At 42.9% G+C, this 17,009-nt stretch overlaps 2 non-coding genes across 2 annotated transcripts; both read left to right on the forward strand.

Moving 5' to 3' along the window:
* The first annotated feature begins 5,975 nt into the window (after positions 1 to 5,975).
* On the forward strand, positions 5,976 to 6,057 carry trnas-gcu (transfer RNA serine (anticodon GCU)). Its single transcript has one exon. It is a non-coding gene; the product is annotated as a tRNA-Ser (tRNA).
* Positions 6,058 to 15,977: 9,920 nt separating this feature from the next.
* On the forward strand, positions 15,978 to 16,049 carry trnas-cga (transfer RNA serine (anticodon CGA)). The gene has a single exon. It is a non-coding gene; the product is annotated as a tRNA-Ser (tRNA).
* The last annotated feature ends 960 nt before the right edge of the window (positions 16,050 to 17,009 follow it).

Here is a 17,009-nt window from a genome sequence, read left to right on the forward strand (position 1 = left end):
GAAAAAAAAATTCTGAAGAAATGCATGAACTAAATAAAAAGGAGAGAGAAATAAATACTGACAAAATGGATGGCAGCATTTGGAAGGTGAAAAGATTTCAGTTTTCTTATTGATGAGTGAGAGGAATATATCACACTTTGGGGCTTCTGGAAGTGGATTTACTGATAATCTGGGGAATTGATTGGAAGCTGCTTCACAGTTGGTGGAACAAATTCCCGCCCTAAGGGGTGGAGCCAACAGCCGAATCCGTCCAATAACAGACAGAGTAGAAGTACTGTATCAGGCCTTGTTAACTCAGTTGGTACAGCATGAGACTTTTAATCTCAGGGTCTTGGATTTGAGACCCTTGTTGTGTGGTTGTTCTTCCCTTTTTCAGTCTTCATCAGCAGAGAGTTCAAGGATTGTTTGAAATTAAATTCAACAACATCACCAGATTTCAACTACTCCCACCCTGCCCGCTCCCAGTGTAATTGACAGGACTCTCAACCTCTGCCTTCCCCCTTCCCCTCCCTCTCAGAACTGCGACAGGGTTCCCCTTGTCCTCATTTTCCACCCCACCTGCCTCCACATCCAAAGGATCATCCTCCACCATTTCCGCAACCTCCAGCGTGATGCCACCACCAAACGCATCCTCCCCTCCCCTGTCAGCATTCCGAAGGGATTGTTTCCTCCGCGACACCCTGGTCCACTCCTCCATTACCCCCAATACCTCGTCCCCTTCCCAAGGCACCTTCCCATGCAATCGCAGGAGATATAATACCTATCCTTTTCCCCGTCTCTGCTCATTATCTAAAGCCCCAAACACTCCTTTTAGGTGAAGCAGCGATTTACTTGTACTTCTTTCAATTATGTATACTGTATTCACTGCTCACAATGCGGTCTCCTCTAAACTGGGGAGACCAAACGCAGATTAGATGGAACACCTCTGCTCAGGCCGAAAGCATGTTCCTGAGCTTCTGGTTGCTTGCCATTTCAACACTCTCCCCTGCTCTCATGTCAACATTTCTGTCTTTGGCCTGTTCCAGTGTTCCAGTGAAAATCAACCCAAGCTCGAGGAGCAGCACCTGACCTTTTGATTCGGCACTCTACAGCCTTGTGGATTGAACATTGTGTTCAATAACATCAGAGCATGACTGGTGTCAGGCAACCACAAGCATTAACACACTCTTTGCCTTTGTCCCAGGACAGCTTTGTTATTTAATCTCTCCTGCCCTCTGCCCTATCAAACACCTTCCCCTTTGTTCTCTCCCACATGCCCCTCCCCTTCACTTGTTTAAAACCGAATTCTTTTCTAACCTGTGTCAGTTCTGATGAAAGGTCACAGACCAGAAACATTAACTCTGTTTCTCTCACCACAGATGCTGCCAGAGCTATTGAGTATTTCCAGCACTTTTTGTTTTTATTTCAGATTTCCAGCATCTGCAGTATTTTGCTTTTATTGTGTCAGAAAGTCTTTCCTTGATTCAGGACTCTTACCTCTCTCCAGAATCTCGCTGCTAAAGATTGAACTTTATCTCATTTCACTCACAGCTCAGGGTCAGTGTGTCACAGTGGGACTTCTGTCTGTCTCCCACTTCACAATCCATCAGTACTGTGAAAACAATGGGGAATATTACTAACATGTTGTGTTCTGTAACTTTTTACAAACACTTTAATGTATATATTGTCTTCCAAAGCAGTGACAGAATGGTGGCTTTAGTGTGTTGTTGAAATAGCTTTGTTGAGTTCGTGCTGTACTAACAGTTAAACAGTTCTTGGTTCAATACCAGGTTTTGGCACTTTCAACCTCTCCTGTGTCTTTTTCTTTGGCTCCAATTGTCAAGCTGCATGATTTACTCTGAAATTAGCACCGGAGAACCAAGGCACCAGCGAGCATGAGGAGCTGAAATTAGCACAGATCAAACCCACTGAATATTTCTGACTGAAGATGGTTGCAAATGCTTCAGCTTCATCTTTTGCACTGACGTGCTCAGCACCACCATCATTGAGGATGTGAATGTTTTTGGAGCCTCCTCATCTTGTTAGTTATTTAATTATCCACCACCATTCACGACTGGATGTGGCAGGACTGTGGAGCTGTGATCTGATCCTGAGGGAGATATCCGTGCGTGGAGTGGCGGGATGTATGGAGAGTGATCCTGAAGATGGTGTCCGAGCCTGGAGTGGAAGCTTTCCGTGGAGGTACAGGAGTAGGCAATTCAGACCCACTGTTTTATAAAGGTTTAGCATAACTTATTTGCTTTTACTCTATGCCTCTATTAATAAAGCCAAGTGTCCTGTTTGCTCTTAGCAACCTTTTCAAACCTTGATCAAAAAAGATTGGTGTACATTGTCTCATTCTTCCTCCCAAACTGTATCACTTCACAATTCTCTGTGTAAAATTTTATCTGTTGTGTGAAAGCCCATTTTACCAGTGTGTTTAAGTTCCTCTGAAGTGTGTTACTGTCACTGGCATAGGACGAAATTCACGAGCATTCTTTGATGCTATCTCCGTGGAAAGAGCAATCTTACACACTAGCTCAAATTGGGATTTTGTGTGTTTAGTATCTTTCCTCATCCACCAATATAAGCACAAATCTGTCTCATAATGTACGGTCTAAGAATGTGCCAATGTTGCAATGTGGTGATAAATTCTTCAGTGTCACAATGTACTCACCAACTGTTTCACTACTTTTCTGATTTCTGGATCCAAGTTTGTAGCTTTCCGCGATCTCTAGTGGCTTAGGGTTGAGCCTCACTTCAACGAAGAAACGGAAAATTATGATTTAAAGATTACACTGTCAATCATTCACATCTCTGTCTTCTCCTGAACTTCGAGTTCAAATTTGTTAGTGACGTTGAGTCACACGTTAAGACAGCACAGTCTTTGTCTTTGTGAAGGAAGTGATTTGGGAATGGCTGTTTGAAACTGTCCCTTCTTGCACAGAAATTCAGTGCAAATACTTGATCACTCACAATTTCCTTGAGAGAAATTTGTTCACAATCGCATTCGACACGGAAACTGCCTCAGCATTAATCTCACTGAAGCAGAATGTGACCGTGTTGTATGTTTCAGAATGTTGGTGCCGTTATTTGTCACTTTTAACCGAGACCAGGACACAGGGAAAGGTTCATCCGAGTTTGGTATATATTATCATTCAGGAGCAAGAAAAATCAACAGGAACCAAATAAGAAAACCCAGTCTCCAGATTTGAGAATCTGTAGATCCGCTTTGGGAAGGTGAATCAGAGCAGAATGAAGGGTGAACAGTCCAACTGCCCAGAAGAGATGAAGACACAGCTCAGTCAACACGTTCCCCTGGTTTATGATGCTGGAACATTCCTCACACAGAAATGATTCAACCCAATGACAAACATTCTTACAGCTGATAATTTATGCTACTGATTTAAGGACTGTCTCATGTGGTTACCGAGTGACGACGAGAAGATATTAAACTTTGTTCTATTCAATCTAGCTGTGACGAAGTTTGAATTTTTCTACCTTTTATAAACATTATTTGAAGGGTCTCGGTAACAATGTTCAGTTTTGATGAGAGTGGGGTCTGGGTGAGACGCTGCTGAGTGTGACAGGGTCAGGACTGGATGCAGGAAGTTCTCTGACACTCTCCCTCTTTCTCTCTGATGGGTTTGAGTTGATTTACGACTGGTAGCTTTTATTTAACTTTTCTTATTTAGAGACACAGCACTGAAACAGGCCCTTCGGACCACCGAGTCTGTACCAACCAGCAACCACCCATTTATACTAATCCTACATTAATCCCATATTCTCTACCACATCCCCACCATTCTCCAACCATGTACCGACACTAGGGACAATTTACAATGGCCGATTTACCTATCAACCTGCAAGTCTTTTGGAGGTGGGAGGAAACCAGAGCACCCGGCGTAAACCCACACAGACACAGGAAGAACTTGCAAACTCCACACAGGCAGTACCCAGAACTGAATCCTGGTCGCTGGAGCTGTGAGGCTGCGGTGCTAACCATTGCGCCACTGTGCTGCTTTTGGTGTTTTGATAAATGAAGGAAGTTCCCTCCACCCGTTTTTTTTGGACAGACAGTGTGGTATAAGGATGTTAGAATTAGAATTAGAATTAGAACATTACAGCGCAGTACAGGCCCTTCGGCCCTCGATGTTGCGCCGACCTGTGAAACCATCTGACCTACACTATTCCATTTTCATCCATGTGTCTATCCAATGTCCACTTAAATGACCTTAAAGTTGGCGAGTCTACTACTGCTGCAGGCAGGGCGTTCCACGCCCTTACTACTCTCTGAGTAAAGAAACTACCTCTCACATCTGTCCTTTATCTATCACCCCTCAACTTGAAGCTATGTCCCCTCGTGTTTGCCATCACCATCCGAGGAAAGTGACGCTCACTATCCACCCTATCTAACCCTCTGATTATCTATATGTCTCTATTAAGTCACCTCTCCTCCTCCTTCTCTCCAACGAAAACAACCTCAAGTCCCTCAGCCTTTCCTCGTAAGACCTTCCCTCCATACCAGGCAACATCCTAGTAAATCTCCTCTGCACCCTTTCCATAGCTTCCACATCCTTCCTATAATGCGGTGACCAGAACTGCACGCAATACTCCAGGTGCGGTCTCACCAGAGTTTTGTACAGCTGCAGCATGACCTCGTGGCTCCGAAACTCGACCCCCCTACTAATAAAAGCTAACACACCATATGCCTTCTTAACAGCCCTATTAACCTGGTTAGCAACCTTCAGGGATTTATACACCTGGACAGCAAGATCTCTCTGTTCATCTACACTACCAAGAATCTTCCCATTAGCCCAGTATTCTGCATTCCTGTTACTCCTTCCAAAGTGAATCACCTCACACTTTTCCAGGATGTAAAGGGTTAATGCTGAAGATAGTGGGATGAACCCATCCCACTGTCAGAGTGATGATGTAACAGTCACATGAGATGAAGTTTGGGAGAAGAGAGAGCAGCACCAAGGATGCTCGCTTAGCAGGCTTGATGAGTGTGAAGAGAGTATTGTGTAAATTAGAAAAGAGTTGTTAGTTCTTTCAGCAGGAACTGTGTCCAGAAAATATCGAGAAACTCACAATTTTATTATTCAGGAGTCGGAACACAGATATTAATTCCAAGTGACAGTTCTGAGACCAATTAACAAAAAAAGTAGAGAATAATATTACTCACTGATTGAGCTCCCCCAGTGAGGAGACAGTTAAACAGGTGATCTGTTGGGGCATCATTCGATCCAAAGTTTCAGCAACATTTAATCTCACTTTTTGGTGAAATTCTCTGTTATTTGCAACTTTTTTTTATCAGCTTTGATGGGCGAGTGAAAAAACTGAAAAAATTGAACAGTTCCATCCTTTCTTTTCTTCCTTCTTCTCTTCTTTCCATCAGTTTCTCTTTTCTGCCCCAGATCAATATCATGATGAGAATCCCAATTTAATCTGCTGTTTCTGGTGTTTTATCCATTCCAATCAAAATTTCAACATTCCAATCAAATCTATTTGTTATTCCACAGTGTCTCTCCATGTGTTTTATTCTGTTGTATTCTCTCACAGTCTGTTTGATGATCAATGTTACACCTCACTCTCTGTTCTGGTGAAGATCAGAAGCAGTGATATCTGTTTACACCACCCAACAAGTAGGCCTGAGGCTGTGCCTCGCTGATCACGTGGAGTTAAAGCAATTCTTCCAGTCATTTCGTCCAGTTGTCATTTCATGAGAAATTCGGTCATCATGACTTCGTCAGTGACCTCATGGTTCAGGTTTCTGAGTGATGTTAATCATGATGTGATGAAATGATTGCATGTTCCAGTCTTTCAGTGGTGGGTTTTCACACTGAGTAGTAACGTGTTGGACATGGTCTGGAAAGGTTTCACACCGCTCCATTCCCAACTTCATTTACTTGCAGAAGATATATTTCCATCATTGCATAGCTGGCTGCACAGCCAGAAGCTGTGCTGAAGGTGACAGTTGAATTTCTGCAACTGACAAGGTGGCCGAGAGGTTAAGGCGATGGACTGCTAATCCATTGTGCTCTGCACGCGTGGGTTCGAATCCCATCCTTGTCGCTAGTTTATGAACTGTTTAGTGCATTATTTATGTGCAAAGTCAGCCTCGAAACCTGTTCTTGTCGATGTCCAGACAGTGATTCCAGAATTGGTTATACTTTATTAAAATTGAGACAGACAATTGGAATTCTTCACCCAAACTGCACTGGAATGAAGATCAAATAGGGATCACGAAACGGAGCAGGATTTTTCCTCCCCTCCTTCCTTCCATCTTTACTGTCTCTGGATTTACACCAAGTGAAAGACAAATGGGAAAAGCAAATGGCGAGGGAGCAGATGCAGAAAATTATCCTTTGGCAAGAAATTTATTTTCAAATCTTCTTGATAGATTAAGTGAGTGAGCAATGCTTTGGCAGATGGAGTTTAAAATGAGGGGTCATCTACTACCTACGATAGATCAGAATATTTTTTTGTAAGAGTTGAGATGTTAGAAACGGCGGGGGAGCAGAGACCCGAATACTGAATTAATAAAAGCGAGTTGACTGGGAGAAAATAATGTGAAAAGTGAACAGAATCTGAAGATTGGAACTCATGTTGCAGTGATATAAAGCTCTGTGCTCCTGAAGTAAATGTCCAAGCCCAGATTGTGGGGAATCTGTGGAGAGTGATTTGGTTTTTATTCACTCTTGGGTGTGAGTATCGCTGATAAGGCTAGCATTTATTACCCATTCCTATTGCCGTTGAGAAGGTGGTGGAGAGCTGCATTCTTGAACTGATGCAGTCCATATGGTGCAGGAACACCCACAGTGCTATTGGGGAGGGAGTTCCAGGATTGTGACCCAACAACAGTGAAGAAATGGCGATATCGTTCCAAGTCAGGATGGTGAGTGACTTGGAGGGGAACATGCAGGTAGTGAGTTCCCATGCATCTGCTGCCCATGTCCTTCGAGGTGGTAGTGGTCACGAGTTTGGAAGGTGCTGTTGAAGGATACTTGGCGAGTTGCTGCAGTGCATCTGGAGATGGTACACATTGCAGCCACTGTGTACCGGTTGTGGAGAGATTGAATGTTTAAGGTGGTGGGTTAGGTGCCGATCAAGTGTGCTGCTTTGTCCTGGATGGTGTTGTGCTTCTTGAGTGTTGTTGAGTGGCATGTATTCCATCCCACTCCTGACTTGTGCCTTGTAGATGGTAGACAGGTTTTGGGGTGTCAGGAGGTGAGATATTTGCTGCAGAATTCGTAATCTCTGACCTGCGCTTATTGCCACAGCATAGATGTGACTGGTCCAGTTACGTTTCTGGTCAAGATGTTGATGGTGGGGGATTTAACGATGATAATGCTTCTGAATATCAAAAGATAGATTTTCTTTTTCTCTCATTGGAGATGTTCACTGCTTGGCACTTGTGTGGCCAGAAGGTTGCTTGTCATCTTATCAGCTCAAGCCTGAATGTTGTTCAGGTCTTGCTGCTTGCAGGCACAGACTGCTTCAGTATTTGAAGAGTTGTGAGTCATCATCTAACATTCCCACTTCTGACTTATGTTGAAGAGAAAGTCGTCAGTGAAACAGCTGAGGATGTTTGGGTCTAGGACACTACCCTGAGAAACTCCTGAGGCAATGTCCTGGGCTGAGATGATTGGCCTCCACTAACCACAACCATCTTGCTTTGTGCGAGGTGTGACTTCAACAAGTGGAGAGTTTTCCCCCTGATTCCCATTGACTTCAATTTTGCTCGGGATCCTTGATGCCACACTCACTCAAGGGCAATCACTCTCACCTCTCCTCTGGAATTCCACTCTTTCATCTCTGTTTGGACCAAGCTGCAATGAGATCATACGAACAGAAGATCAGAAGAACTAATAGCAGGAGTCGGCCATTTGGCCCCTCGAGCTTGCTTCGCCATTCAATAGGATCATGGCTGACCTGATCATAACCTCAACCCCACTTTCTTGCCTGCCCACATAACCCTTGGCTCTCTTGTAGATAAAAATCTTGAAGACATTCAATGACCCAGCCTCCACTGCTCTCTGCGGTAGAGAATTCCAAAGATTAATGACCCTCTGAGAGAAGAAATTCCTTCTTAAATGAAAAACCCCTAAATCTGAAACTGTGTCTCCTCGTTCTAGATTCCACCATGAGAGGAAACATCCTCTCAGCATCTACCCTGTCAAGCCCCCTCAGAATCTCATATGTCTCAATACGTTCTCCTTTCATTTTTCTCAACTCCAATGAGTATCGGTCCAACCTGCTCAACTTTCCTCATGAGACAACACCTTCATCACAGGAATCAATCCAATGAACCTTCTCTGAACTGCCTCCAATGCAAGTATATCCCTCCTTAAATAAGGAGACCAAAACTGTACACAGTACTCGAGATGTGGTTTCACCAGCACCATGACCATTTGTAGCAAGACTTCTCTACTTTTATACTCCATCCCCCTTGCAATAAAGGGTAACATTCCATTTGCCTTCATAATTATTTGCTGTACCTGCATGGTAACTTTTTGTGATTCATGTACGAGGGCACCCAGATCCTTCTACACCGCAGCATTCTGTAATCTCTCACAATTTACATAATATTTTCCTTTTCTATTCTTCCTACCAAAGTGGATAACCTCACATTTTCCCACATTCTACTCTATCTGGCAAATTATTTCCTGGAGCTGAGAGACCCTGGCAGACCCTAAATTGAGCATCGATGATCAGACTATTGCTAAGTGTGTGGTGCTTGATAGCATTGTTGGTGACATCTTCCATCACTTTGCTGATGATTGACAGTAGACTGATGGGGCGGCAATTGGTCAGATTGGATTTGTCCTGCATTTTTTTTATGGAGAGGGCACACTTGGGCAATTTTCCACATTGTCAAGTAGATGCCCGTGTTGTAGCTCTACTGGAACAGCTTGGCTGAGGGCGCAGCTAGTTCTGGAGCACAAGTCTTCAGTACTAGTGTGGAAGTGAGCAGAAAGGCATGGCACTATGCTTAATGGGAAATATAGCCAAGTTAGGAATAGTAGCTTTGCTGAGCTTTGATTTTAAGTGGCAGAAACCACAATGAAATAGCTAACAGTAAAGGCAGAGCGTGTGAGACTGTAAAGACTAGCCGACACTGGTAATTGCAAAGACATCTGTTCTTTGTGGCCTGATTGTGTGACTCCCTGTGGTTTGGAACAAATGGACTCCTGTGAATCAAATGATGTCCATCCCTGTGTGAGTGATAAAGAGTGCCAGGCCCCTCTTATCTTCGTGAACTGCCACTACTTGATGTAGCTGCAGACTGCACGAAACACTCAGGAATGTACACCTAATAGAGATAGCAGGATGCGCCGCAATTACTTGTCACAAGGTAGAGACAGACTCATGATCCATGTAGGGAGTGAGACTAGAATGATTATTGATGATTCCTATGCTCTTGCTAATTAGCTTGCTTGTCCGCTTTGTTTTATCTTGCTGGTACAAAACAATATTTATTAGTAACAAGTATGTATTGAAAATGGAGTGTATTGTAACCTCAGTAACAGATGTACTGCATGTTACCACGTGGGTGAAGTCGAATTGTATCGCACTGATTGGTTAAACAAGGGGCTGTAGCATGAATCTTAATGTATAAACAGTAGTACCTGTATCAAAAAACTTCACGTACTCCAGTGGACCAGACAGACTCTGGGTGGAGTCAGTGTCGTTGCATTAGAGTAAGTCAGCGGGCTAAATGCGCAAATTAAGAAATTGATTTTACCTACACATCCGACTCGGTATATTTACTGAACCAGACTGAAGGCAAAAAGAAGTCAGATTTACACGAGAGCTGGAATGTTGTTCGGGCCCATAGTCTTTGCTGTTTCGAGTGCCTTCAGCTGTTTCTTGCCATGATGTGGAGTGAAGCAAATTGGCTGAAAACTGGAAGCTGTGATGCTGGGGACCTCAAGACGCCAAGATGAATCATCCACTGAGCAATTTCTGACTGAAGATGGTTTCAAATGCTTCAGCTTCATCTTTTGCATTGCCGTGACCGGCTCCACCAACATTGAGGATAGGGATGTTTTTGGAGCCTCCTCATCTGGTTCGTTATTTAATTGTCATCCACCTTTCATGACTGGGTGCCTAGTTTCTCAGGGCAGTGCCCTAGGCCCAACCATCCTCAGCTGTTTCATTGATGGCTTTCTCTTCAACATAAGTCAGAAGTGGAAATGTTCGCTGATGATTCACAACTCCTCAGCTATTGAAGCAGTCTGTGCCTGCAAGCAGCAAGACCTGAACAACATTCAGGCTTGAGCTGATAACTGACAAGCAACATTCTTTGATCTGATCCTGAGGGAGATATCCATGCGTGGAGTAGCGGGATGTATGGAGAGAGATTCTGAAGAGGGTGTCTGAGCCTGGAGGGAAGAATCTGTGGAGAGTGGTCCTCAAAGGATGTCCGTGTCTGGAGATTTAGGATCTCTGAAGAGAGTCACCGAGCCCATAGTGCTGGGATCTATGGAGAGTGATCCTGAAGTGGGTGTCCGAACCTGGAATGGCGGGATCTGTGGAGAGTGATCCTGAAGTGGGTGTCTGAGCATGGAGGGCAGTATCTGTGGAGCGTGATCCTGACGAGTGTGTGTAAACCTGGAATGGAAGCTTTCTGTGGAGGTACAGGTGGAGGCCATTCATTCCCAGTATTTTATAAAGGTTTAGCATAACTTATATGCTTTTACTCTATGCCTCTATTAATAAAGCCAAGTGTCCTGTTTGCTCTTAGTTACCTTTTCAACCCTTCTAACATTGGTGTACATTGTGTCTCTGCTCCTGCACCCAGTTTAGAACTGTAACGTTTCATTTATATGGCATTCTTCCTTCCAAATTGTATCACTTCACACTTCTCTGTGTAAAATTTCATCTGTTATGTGAAAGCCCATTTTACCAGTTTTTTTAAAGTTCCCCTGAAGTGTGTTACCATCACTGGCATGGGACAAAATTCCTGAGCATTCTTTGATGCTATCTCCATAGACAGAGCAATCTTTTACGCGAGCTCAAATGTAGGATTTTGTGTGTTTAGTATCTTATTTCACCCACCAATATAAGCACAAATATGTCACGTAAATCTTGTTCACTGCAGTCCCTGCTGCTGTTTGCTGCCTATATTTACAGACTTTAATCTCAGCCTCGTCACCATGTTCTCTAATATATTCAAGGGGCATCAGCAGAGAAAATGTTCACCAAGCATGGCAAGTGCAAGGAAATGTTTTTTTATGTCATTATGTCATGAACATAATATACAAATTTTTACATGTGTGAATCATCAAGATGTGTCTTCATAAATGGAACCCCGTCACAATAAACACTGTCACCTTTCAATGTTTAGCAGACAGGTTTGACGGCCTGATGTGTGTGATTCCCATATTAATGTGTTTTCACAAAGTTCGGGGAAAGATGGAGATACGAATAATTTACAGGGCAATCTTTGAAACATATTACCACATCTCTCACTCACAAAGATCTGCAAACACATGGATTCCAAAAGAACCTGAGTACAAAATCACCTAAAATAAACACAGCCAGAGAGACTTGCGATAACCTGTAGCTCAGGGAAAGTACATGATGTTATGGAAGGGATTCTGTTTCTTTTGTTAAAATATTTTTTGAAGAAGTCATAATCAAACTGAATAAATGTAGGACCAGTTTTTCAAGAGGACACCAAAAGAACCAAGTTGGCAACTGTGTTTACTGTTTGTCACATGATTCAAGTTAAATATAGAACAGAAACCCTGGTAACTGGGAGAAATGTGGTTCGTGAAGTCAGTCATGCCCCTTGAATGGACAACCTTGGCAGCAGCAGCGCAAACCTGAGACAGCAGAAAACTCACAACCTTTGGTTGTAGCAGTCAGTGTGTTTTACCTGCTGGAGTGAGCAGCTGATAAAGTTAGCTTGAAGAATCGTCAAGGAAGGAGAGAAGACCACAACCCAGTTTGTTTTCCAGAAAATCTTTAAAAGACCCTGAGAAGTCCACTGAGTTAATTCATCTTGTCGCATGTCTTTGAAGAAGGCCTGCTAAAGTTAATTCTCAACGCCTTCTGAAAAGAACTCTTCTAAAATACCCTCGTGACCTGTCTACGTATACTCAGAAGTTCGACTGTATTCCAGTTTTGGAGCAACATATCTCAGCTGATGATTTCTTCAAAAATGAGCAAATAAACAGCCCAAGAGGTTTTTTATGTCTGTAACAGAGTGCTGAATTAAAAAATAAATCCCTTTTATTTTTTCAGCTATCCATTGCGTGTGTGTGTGTGTGGCTCGAAGATAAATAAAAGGACTTGAAAAGTTGTTCAAGGTGAAAAAGGAACTTTTAAAATTTCCACCTGTGTGTTTATGCTTTACTTCATGACTAGTTAAAACTTGTTCGACAATAAATGGATAATTTTGTTGCTCATTAAAGAAACCTGGTCAGTGTCTTCTATTCGGGAAAAATAGAGTATATGATTGACTGTATCAGTATGTGGGAAAAGTTCACATAGATGTTGTGACCTGTGGAGAAGTGGGATGAGAATAAAGAGTGACCTCCACTGCCCTTAGTTGTCACAGCACTTGTGATCTGGCTCAGTAGCTTAATTGGTTCGAGTGTTTGTCTAATAATCAGAAAATCTTGGATTCATATCCTTGCTTCAAAAGTTTAGCTATCAATCATTTACATCCATTTTCTTGTGAACTTAAACTTTTCTTATGAATTTCATGCACCAAAGAAAACAGCTCAGTGGTTGCCTTTGTGAAGGATGTGAGTTTGAAATGGCTGTTCCTGCTCGTCCAGATGTCCAGTGCTAATATTTCAACGGCAACTCAATCCCCTACAATTTCTTTGAGAGCAATGTGTTTGCAGTTGCATTTAACCTGGGAAACAGCTCAACATTAATCTCACTGAAGGAAAGTGTGACCGTGTTGTATGTTTCAGAGTGTTTGTGTCGTTTCGTGTCTTTTTTAACCAAGACTATAACACAACGCAAAGGGGAGGGTTGATCCGAGGTTTAGAATATATGATCATTCAGGAGCAAGAAAAATCAAAAGGAACAAAATAAGAAAAGCCAGTCTCCAGATTTGAGAATCTGTAGATCCACTTTGGGAAAGTGAATCAGAGCAGAATGAAGGGTGAACTGTCCGACTGCCCAGAAGAGATGAAGACACAGCTAAGTCAGCACGTTCCCCTGGTTTATGATGCTGGAACATTCCTCACACAGAAATTATTCAATCAATATTCATCTGCCAAGTCGGTCTGAGGCTGTGCCTCTCTGATCACGTGGAGTTAAAGCAATTCTTCCAGTCAGATAGTTCAGTTGTCATTTCATGAGAAATTCGAATTCATCATGACTTCATCAGTGACCTAATGGTTCAGGTGTCTGAGTGATGTTAATCATGATGAGATGAAATGATTGTATGTTCCAGTCTTTCAGTGGTGGGTTTTCACACTGAGTTGAAACGTGTTGGACATGGTCTGGAAATGTTTCACACCGCTCCATTCCCAACAGGCCATGACCTGATGTGATGGAAATTTCATTTACTTACAGAAGCTACATTTCCATCATTGCACATCTGGATGCACAGTCAGGATCTGAGCTGAAGGTGACCGTCCTGCCCAAAATTTAATCGAGGCAAAAAAGACATGTGATGGGTTGCTGGCACAAAGCTGGGTGATGAGGTGTTTGAGAGGTTCAGATGATGGATTATTAATTCCTTCTGTTTTACATGTATGAATTTGAATCCCATCTGCATCAACAGTTTATAAAATGTTCAATACATTGTTTCTTTGTAATTCACCAGCTTTTGCAGAAAGTAGGACTTAAGCTGTTGCAGTACCTGTTAGAAAGATAGTCTAAGTTATTCTGAAGCCATCTGCCAATGTCATCTACATGTAAGCCAGATTTTAAAGGATACGATGTAGTTTTTAAAAGTCACTTCAATCTTACTCGAGTCTTTACAAAGAAGCCAGGTAAATCTTGATAAAAAGTAATATATTTTTGGAGATCTTTCAAAAGCACTTCAATCTTGTTAATAAAAAGTCAGATGTAAATTTCAGAACTCTGATCAGGCCATGCTAAAAAGTTACATACAATTAAGAAACAAAATACAACATTTAAAATGTCTGAACTCCCTCTGAAAGTTGACCCCTGCTGCTGCCGGTGTCTTCCTGGAATATTGGAGCTGTTGTGTCAACAGAAAAGTCCTTACCGAGCAGGCCCTGAGCCTGTTGGTACCGGCTCTATTTCCAACCCAGGTAAAAATCAGGATACATTGTGGGCAATGAGCCCAAATTGCTGAACTACAGGTCCCTGTCACTTTAAAGAGTGGGCTGGTGCGATTATGATCAGAGGCTCCTTCTGAGCACATTTCTCACCACCACAACTTCCAGATGCTGGTGTTAGTGTGTGCATGTACCGGCAGTTGCAGTGCTGTTCAGACCCTCAATAGCAGTGAAAGTCTCAGAGTTCACCGCTATTAGGACTGTAAAATCCAGGCCAATATCTCACAGCCCTGTTAGATATGCTGTCCCTCTGTACAAAATCAAACTCCACACAGTGTATTTCACTCACTCCTGTTTCCAGCCCTGATGGTGCAGAAATCCCCTCTCAAAGGTACACAATCCAGTTGATTTCTGATCAAATACCTCCTTCCTCCTTCAATAGAGGAAACAGAGACATGAACAGGAGTCAGGTGCAAGAAAGTTTCACCAACAGAGCAAAGAAAGGCACCAACAAAAGTCACACCTACTTTCCAAATCATTTCACTGGAATATTCTTTCACTTGTTTTGTAAGATGACTGCAATACATCTGAAAATGAGCACCACGAGGTTTGTGTTCACTCGTCACTTGTTCTCCTGTGTTTGTCTGTCAGGTTTGTAATTCAGTTTGGATTCTTCCAATGCTTTTCAACAGCTAGATTGATGATGCTTGTAATCTGTATCCTGTGGAGAATGGGAGAGGAGAATAAAAACATGCTGCATGAACAGGACAGACTGTGTAAAATGGGAGCACAGAGATACTGCCACCTCATTGAAAGTTAATGAGATTTATTCGAAGTCAGACACCTGTCCACAATGAACAAGTGAGTACATTAATTGTCCACTTTCAATCTAAATGGGACTGAGGTTCCAACAGAGAAGTTTTCTGGAAAACCTGCTGCAGTTTTAACATTGATGAACTGGAACATCTTATACTAACTTTCAAATAACTGTCGTGATTGTATAGTTCTCATAGTGGAGAGAAGGAGTTGTTTATAAATATATGCAGAAAGACACATTTGTGGATTGGTGAATGAGCTTTATCTTTCTGAAATATATTTGTCCATTGGTTGCAGGTCACTGGAAATTCTTTTTTACATTTCAATTGTAGCAGCAGCAGTTAACAGCAAAATGTCCGATTAATCAGAGTAGTGGCACTGAACCTGTAGTGGCCTGCTCAGGTCAGGAAAAAAACCCGACCCGAACCACACAGAACCACTTTGGACCCGAGCCCGACCCAGCCCGACTATCTCCATTTATTCCCATGCCCAAACCGACCCGAGCCTTACCCGACCACCGGAATGTTCACTTTCCCGACCTCCCGATTCCGAATCTACAGGAAGCTGCAGCATGAGCGCAATGACATCATAGAGATGCTCACTTGCTCACTGCGCAGATTCAGAGTTTCCTTACTTGACGTCCCAGACTCCCAGTTTAGGTTGGCTTTTCAACTTTTGACACTTATTAAACTCAACTTCCCAGCAGAGCAAAATTTAAGACTTAATGTGGGTGTCACACCCGGACCCAGCCTGACCTGGACCCAGCCTGACCCGAACCTGAAAGCCCGGAAGAGCAACTCGACACGGCCCGAACCCGACACAGGTCGCGGGTCCCGTCGTGTTCAGGTCGGGTAGCAAGCCTTGACAGAGCGGAGGTCAGATGAGGATTGAATTAATTTCGATCACTGAATCTAAACAAGAAGTAAATCTGTCAGGAATGGAAAACTTTGCTTTATCTGTGAGCTTGTGGTGCAACGGTAGCGCGTCTGACTCGAAATCTGAAGGTTGCGTGTTCAAATCACGTGAGGCTCAGTTATGTTTTACAGCAGCTCAAGTTCCTGGATGTCAAATCAGAAGAGAGTTCGATCGATTGGAATGTTCAGTGAATGGTTGAATTTCAAGATCAACTGCAATAGATTAAAGTCCTGATTTCTGGTTCCGTTCCATTTCCATGCTCAGTTCTTATTTCACACTGTTTTATATCAGAACAATGTTTCAGGGATGTGATGTGTCCATTGTTTGTACAATCGCTCTGTCACCCAGTGTGAGAAATAAAACACGAACCGCCCAGCGTGCGGCTCAAACCCATACCTGGCTCTGTCTATCGGCCGCTTAGTTCAGTTGGTTAGGACGCAGTGTTGATAAGAACAAGACTATGGATTTGATCCCCATGTGCGCTGTCACATGGTCAGTCATTAATCTGACACATTTTTGTAACACTTAAAATCCAACTTTTAGATGCAAACAAGTTTACATAAAGTGTCAGAGGGCACTTATTTTGAATAACATCCATTGCATCTTTGTCACTGGGCTGGAGTAACACAGAATTCTTTCCAATTATCTTCCGTTTGCTGATAAACATTGAACCCGTTGCCTGTTCTCGTTAATGGTCACGAGCAGCAAAAACAGACAGAGCGAGTCTGACCGCCCAGAGATGTGGAAAAGGCTTCAGTTTGGGACAAATGCAGCAAATCAAATGTTCACCCTGCCCCGAGAGAGTCAAAAACTGGGGAAAAGGACACAAGGAGATAGAGAATAAGCTAAAGCAGACAATGTAAATATTTCCCATCCTTGATATCTCTCTATTCCAATCCAACCTTCAGAGTTGGGTAAATAATTTCAGTGTAAATTGTGCAATTCGAGAGTCAAAACCAAATGGCGATGCAGAATAAAGGAGAACTGCCAAAACTCCACATTGAACCAGGGATCTTCAGTCTAACACACTCCCAACTGAGCTATTTCAGTCTCACAGGCTTTGGATGATAAGTGGCA

This window comes from Heterodontus francisci, unplaced genomic scaffold, assembly GCF_036365525.1.
Source record: "Heterodontus francisci isolate sHetFra1 unplaced genomic scaffold, sHetFra1.hap1 HAP1_SCAFFOLD_84, whole genome shotgun sequence".
NCBI classification, from domain to species: domain Eukaryota; kingdom Metazoa; phylum Chordata; class Chondrichthyes; order Heterodontiformes; family Heterodontidae; genus Heterodontus; species Heterodontus francisci.